Source organism: Polyodon spathula, chromosome 1, assembly GCF_017654505.1.
Source record: "Polyodon spathula isolate WHYD16114869_AA chromosome 1, ASM1765450v1, whole genome shotgun sequence".
Taxonomy (NCBI): domain Eukaryota; kingdom Metazoa; phylum Chordata; class Actinopteri; order Acipenseriformes; family Polyodontidae; genus Polyodon; species Polyodon spathula.
Window position 1 is genome coordinate 103,953,921 of NC_054534.1, and position 6,972 is coordinate 103,960,892.

Below are 6,972 nucleotides of genomic sequence, written 5' to 3' on the forward strand. Positions count from 1 at the left end.
TATATGGGGTACACATGGATTACATGGCGTTTTAAGTGATTAGAAATTACATTTTCAATTATTTTAACAAGGCAGGTTTATTTATCTCTTTATTTTTGGCTTTATAAACAATTTTTTGGTTTACCGATTACTGTGTTAGCTGCTTGTTGCAACTTATTTTTTATTGTTTGTTCTTCACGAAAATGCCGTTACAAAGGGGGACTTTAGTGTATATAACAAAAAGACTACATCACCCATAATCTCAAATCGTATAATTAATTAAATAAATAAAAATAAATAAAATCAAAGCAATTAATCCAACTCATACATAAAAAGCAACATGCAAGTAAAACCATGTTAACACCACGTCTCTTCTGTGAAAACGAAGGGCAGCACAATCAACACAACAAGTTCATTAAAACCAATTCCAGTACCATATTAAAATCTTTAATACAAAAGCATAAAAAAAAACAACTAAACCCACTAAAAGGCATAAAACGCTGTTAGTTTTCCAATAAAAAAGGAAAGTCTTAATCAAAAAACAATTTCCCACGTAAAAAAACAAACAAACAAAAAACTAAGAATTACTACATACCTGTACATCAGTGGTTCTTGGTTTTCAGGTTTTCATTAACTTTTGTCGTTAACTGCCCTCCTAGGTTTTAAAAAAAATAAGGTTAGGCTATAAATGTGAGTATGCAAAAAATAACAAAACAAGCATTTTTTAAATAACGCGCACTAACCAGCTTCTCAAGTCTCCACTAAACAGCTCGATCAATACCTTTCCTTCCTTCCTTCCTTCCTTCCTTCCTTCCTTCCTTCCTTCCTTCCTTCAAATAAAAAAAGCTCCCAGCACAAACTTTGATATTGCTGTCATGTCCACAGTGAATTAGAGAACTCATCTGAAATATATTAAAGCCCTTAGAGGCACCCCCATAAACTCTTGTGGCTCCCGCAAGTCCCACAGTGCAAGTAAGCCTGAGCCCAATGCTGTAGAATACCTCCTTACTGGAAATGGAAGGATAAGCTTTGTTACATTTCAAAAGGAACCTTTCTGGCTTATGTTTGATATGTTAATAGGGTATATTTTGGACTGGATTACTTAGGCTACTTGAAAGTTATGTTGCCATTTAACAAGAGTTTCCAGATCCTAAAGTCCTGATGTTTCACTGGTTTTTTTTTTCATGCAAAAGAAGAGAACTGGTAAGTCCACTAACTTTTTTATGATACGAAATATTATTACAAAATAATGGATACGAAAAAGATATAAAATATCTCAGATTATATTTGCAATGGGCAACTCCAGCCTCCAGAATAGGCTCATTTAGATTAATTACGGTATTTATGCAATTGTACCTTTTTGTATGGCATGAAAGTAAACCTTCATGTTATACAGCTAGTAACAACTTAGGTGTACAGTTTGAGTTATTCAACTATCATTCATAGGTGCTTGTTACTAATTTTTATTTCTTTTTACCTTTTTTCAAAAAATGTTGCAAATCACACAAATAAAGACCTAGAAAAATGCAGCCAACTGTTTTAACTTATTTGTGTTTCAGCGCAACAATGGTTGTTGTTAATTAACCCAACAATACACAAGAACAGTTTACTTAATAGCAAACTTTATCTTATTCATCAAACACTTGAAAGTTACGATTCCTAAGAGAGTTTCAAGATTGTTAAAGTCCTGTTAATAAAGTGATACTCCAGGGGGTTTAAAATTGAAGCTAACCAGCCTTTATTCAGTTCATTTATTCTAAAATATGATTTGGGGTCAGATCTTAACAATTTAGAATAAGACGTAAAGTTTTTGGAATGCCATCATTCGCCTTTACCTTCTATTCAAATACTTCACCACGACATGTTGAATTGCAATACCAGTAACTGTATGAAGACTCTTTTATGGTTTATCTCTCGCTCGTGTACAAGCAGTCTTAAAATAGAGTGCTATCATGCAGTTGTCTAGAAATTTTACCCTACTCACCCAGTTTTCATGCGACGTGTGCAGTAGGTGTATTAATAATAAATCCACATGCATGTATGAAAGAGATATTATATTTATTGAAGTATGGACACGCAAAATAAAATGAGCAGTCGGAGTTGTCGCTGTGGGAAGTTCCGCGGCAGGAAAGGGTGGACCACCTCTATAGTACTGTTTGGAAAAATGTCGATATAGGCTAGTTATATTCACTGAAGGTTATTAAAATCTAGGTGGCTATGCAAAGTCATGTAAAGTTTTGATTAAAATATTACAGCAAAAAGTGAGCTGTATCTCTGTAGCCGCAGCACACTGGAATTCTGGTACATTTTAAATCCCATTTCTACCAATTTTGTAACATTGGTAGTGCTTTTGTTTGCACCTGGGTTGCTAGCATTGTGACCGAATAGCCGCACCAATAGTATTGTATTTTCCTGGGTAAAATATTTATTTGGTAGATAACACCTTATGAACTGATGTCACTTGAAGAAAAGTACAGTACAGTATATCCGACCGTCGCATAACTGCCCTGATCAATTAACCGCCCCACTAAATAAATAAATAAATATTAAAAGTAGGCTAAGAGAGTAATGGCATTAGCTGCAGATCCAGCTTCCGCGATGGAAACAGAAAGAAAGCGTTTATAGCAATCAGCCTCTTGGTGCGTTCCCCTTTAAAAGAGGCAGACTGTGTTCGTGTCAGTCATCTGCGCGGTGCAGTGGCGTTTCAATTCACCAGTCGAGAAAGCGCTATTTTGTGCAATGTGTTTATATGGTGGAGCGCACGCTTGCAGTTATTAGCAACATGTTGTGTAGCTTTTAAATGTATTTGAAATAAACAAAGCAAGCTTCATAAACTATAACCGAAACAATATACATACCTAGCTGCTTATCAGCTGTTGGCAATGTCAAGAAAGAGCGCAACGTACCGTGACAGAGATATTAAGAAAGCAGAACCAGGGAGGCAGGGACTTCTAGAGTGAAGAAAGAAGCCATCAGCTGCAGGTTACTGTACATTTACCGTTTGTTTTGCTTTTTATTTTTTAAAGCTTTGCGTGAGGATGGCTAATAGCAAACTGGATAGCAACACTGTGTATTTGTAACCTAATTAATCTCGTTTACGTTTGCTTTTAAAGCAAAAAATGTCCACATGTTTAATACAGTTTGCGTGTTGTTTTTGTTCACTAACCTATTTCTGGATGTCTAAATGCGTTTTCTAAAGATCCGACTTGCTAGGATGAGACGAGTGGTTTGCATCAGAACTTGAAATGTTTTTAATGTTTAAATAATAGCAATCATCTGTGCTATGAAGGTTCTGAACATACTTTTTTTTCATTAACATGTTATAATACATTGTATCAATGATACATACTGCCTGAAATATTGTCAGTTTTACAAAAAGGTTACTCCAGACACATTTTGTATTCATGTTGCTACTTGTCCCTCTTGTAAATAGGGGGCCAAGTTTGCCCAAATTCTGTTTTGTTTAACTTTGCTGTTTTTACATGACATATTTACAAGGCTGACCTTTTTTGTATATAACATCTTTATCTGTCTGGTTCATTTATACTAACTTGGTCGTTTTTGTTCCTGTGACTTTTTAAATTAATTTTCTTTTGCATCATAAAGTGAAACAAATATCAAATAATTTTACTACTGAACTTACTCACGATATTGCCAGTTATCAATTATATGAATACTTTATTGAAAGTGTACACCCTTCTTAATAAGCACGTAGTTAAACATTGTGTAATTTAGGGTTAAATGTCTGCTTCAGGAAACAAGTCTATTCAAATAAGCGTTTTTTTTTTTTTTTTTTTTTTTTTTTTTTTTAGCATGTGCCTCAGGATAATCTTCCATTGGATGGGGCCTGTGTAATTAAAATGAAAGCATACTCTTTGTGACATGTTCCAGCTGTTGCTCAATACTTGGCCACCACATGCTTCTACATAGGGATTTCACCCATTCAAACATACTTTTTATACAACAGCATTGGTACGGCAGTGTTCTTATTCATTTGTATTCACAATTGAATCCAACTGAGAAGCTTTTTGGAGAGGAAAGTTAGAAAACTAGAAATAACTTCCATAGGTCCAACTTTGAGTCCTCAGATTGAACTCTAGATGTGTTTAACTCTGGACGTGTTTGTTACTAGTTAGCAGTGACATTATCAGTTACATTTTCCTTTGGTAAAAAAGGATGCAAATACAGAATTTGCCATCATAACCTTGATATGTCTGATCCTATATGAATAAGTCAAGTAAACAAATGTTTGACACAAATTGGTATTCAATGTTGTATTTTGTGTTTTCAGAAATGGAGACTTTTTCGCCTGGTTCTTCTATTATTTGCATCTTAGTGTGAGGGACTGAATTTCCAGTTGCTGATCTCAATCTCCTCTTCCTTCAGCTTGGGAAGAATGGGGGCCGGAACCTTAAAGACCATAGATAAAGTCAACAACGACCCACAGCTGTGAAAGGTCAGTTCATGGTAACGGCAAATAAATGAAATTAACCAAACATATTGAACTTTTAGCAGGTTAGTGTCAGCATTTCTTTTTGTGGGCCATGGCAGGCTTGTAAAATTTCGGGAAAAAAAAAAAACAGGAACATGCAAACCTCTGAACCTGGTGTTGGAGCGGAAAATAGCATAATACAAATAAAACTGATATGCTGTATGAACTTTCTGTGATCCCTAAATACCAAACTGAACACTAGATAACTCTGTGATTGTAGCAGCTTGGGTCTGACACAATGGGATGGATTTTCCACTTTATTAAATCATGTTGAACACATCGATATGAAATTGAAAATAATGTAAGAGTAATAAAGAGAAAATATGAAACTGGTGTTATTGAGGAATGTGCAGTTTTATAACCTTACTAAATTAAATGCCATGTCTTATCGTTAAAGCATGGTGAATGCATACATTCCAATGAAGCAGTAGAACTCGGGCTGGAGGGCATTACTGTCAGGTAGTTGAGCGTATTGGAAAGGTAAAGCAAGTCCACTACCAAGGTAAAGCTCAATAATCAGGGTTTCATTTAATAAACCTGGTGCCTTTGATGTTGTTGTGAGTATTTAAATATTTAACTTACAAATTAATTTACCTTTTCAGTGTTTTTTTTTTAAAGCTAGACATTGCACGTGGTCTTGCCTTGAAATGGAGCTTCCTGATTGCTGGATGAAAGTTCTTGGCTTTCTAATGTCTGTTTTTGGAAGGTGCATCAGCCTTCTACCCGTGCAATATGTTTGGTTTGAAGTCTGTTTCCTTCTGATACCCTGGGAGGATTGTTAGCCCTATAAAATAACACTCTACTGTTTCCTCAGGTCTGCCCTTTTAAGACGTACTGGGAAGTATGGAAGCTCGGGTCGAGAGCCGAGAACAACCAAGACAGAGAGAAACCAGGACAGAAACCAAAAAGACAAAAAGAAACGTACTAATAGCGGGGAAACCGTGGGCAGACCCCCTGTGTATTTTTATAGAAGGCTGAGGAACGGTCAGAGTAGGACAGAGACCTGGGTTATGCGGGTAGCGACAGCTGGGGTAACGCTGCCGAAGTGCAGCCCCTTTTCTTGTGTGTTCTTTTCCTTTTTTGGTATTTCCGTGGTTCTGTTTTTACCGTTGTTGGTAGACAGACCACGGTCAACAGCGCCCTCTGGGGCCTAAAAAGTCAAACACACCCTGTAAATAAAACTGGGCACCTGTGTGTCTCCTGTGTCAGTGAATTACCCACCACCCTTCCACAGTCATCTTGCTATTTGACTTTGATGAATAGTGTGATGAAGTGAGAGGAACAGGAAAGATAGTCGATATGCAATCACACATACAATGTGTTCATTGGGCCGACTTGGACCTGTTCCGATGTAAGAGATATTCCATCTTCTAAATTGCTTTGTCCTCAAACTATCAAGATTTTTACTGTTCTGCTATGCAGATGCAGTCTAAAGGACTTGTTACACGAGTCAATGCGCTGGCAACCTATATTGTAGCAACGTGTTGCCTGTGACGTCACCGCGGGGGATTTGACCTGTTACACGATAAAACGAACAGGCAACTCACATTCGATACAAATTGCCTTTAATCCAAGCAATAGCCAATCATATTTAAGAACTGCGTCACGTAGTTCTGGAATTAACAGTAAATTAACAGTTTGAAATGGCAGCCATTAAACAAAAAAGGGCCATAAGTAGGGTTAGGAGTTTATCACAGAAAATTTGGACGTAAATCACGACGCAGTCACGGTCAGTGCGTTCAAAATCACGGAGAAAATGACAGAGGGAGAACAAAGTCACAGGGATAAAAAAATAAATAAAATACATGTCTTTAATATAAGAATATTGCGGCGTTGGTGCGCACAGGTTCAGCAAAGAGCCACAAGACAAGCAAATGGAATTTCAATGTGTTGCTTTTTTATTTGCTCTGCAACGATGCCTGCTAACTAACTAGCATTTATAAGCACTGAACTAAGCAGAGATTAAAGACGCAAACGGGAAAGGGTAAGAGACGGTAAGGGTAACACACTGGGGGCGAAAAATACACACGAGGATCACACAGAGGGTGTGGGGCTGACGACACGTGTATGCTACATTAAATTAAGTGCAACCGCACAACAATTGAACAACAAGTGGAACAATAATTTCAATTAAAAGGAGGAAACTGTTCAAGGTATGCCTCGCAGTGAATGCTGGCAGTTAGCATAGCACACACACACACACACGTACAGACACACTGAATTTATGAACTGTTAACATAACTTTTACGAAGTATTCAGATTGATTCAGAATTTTTTTTCTTCTCCAAATTTTTTTTTTTAAAAAACCAGCAAATACGGTGTTGGAGCTAGTTCAAAATATGTAATTATTAAACGTTACAGTATTTCTAAATGTGAAATTTAATGTTAAGGAGAAACACTTTCCAATAAGATTGAACACTACCAATCCCATACAGATTGAACACAATTTACTAACAGCGCGCAAGTCACGCACATCAGCAAGTGACACCCACCACCACCAT

At 36.8% G+C, this 6,972-nt stretch overlaps 1 long non-coding RNA gene across 2 annotated transcripts; it reads left to right on the top strand.

The window, feature by feature from the left end:
- Positions 1 to 948: 948 nt before the first annotated feature.
- Positions 949 to 6,491, top strand: LOC121302306. Of its 2 annotated transcripts, none has more exons than XR_005947698.1 (3): positions 949 to 1,182; positions 4,271 to 4,435; positions 5,286 to 6,491. It is a non-coding gene; the product is annotated as an uncharacterized LOC121302306 (long non-coding RNA). The 2 variants fall into 2 exon arrangements; XR_005947697.1 differs by lacking the exon at positions 949 to 1,182 and adding an exon at positions 2,691 to 2,961.
- The last annotated feature ends 481 nt before the right edge of the window (positions 6,492 to 6,972 follow it).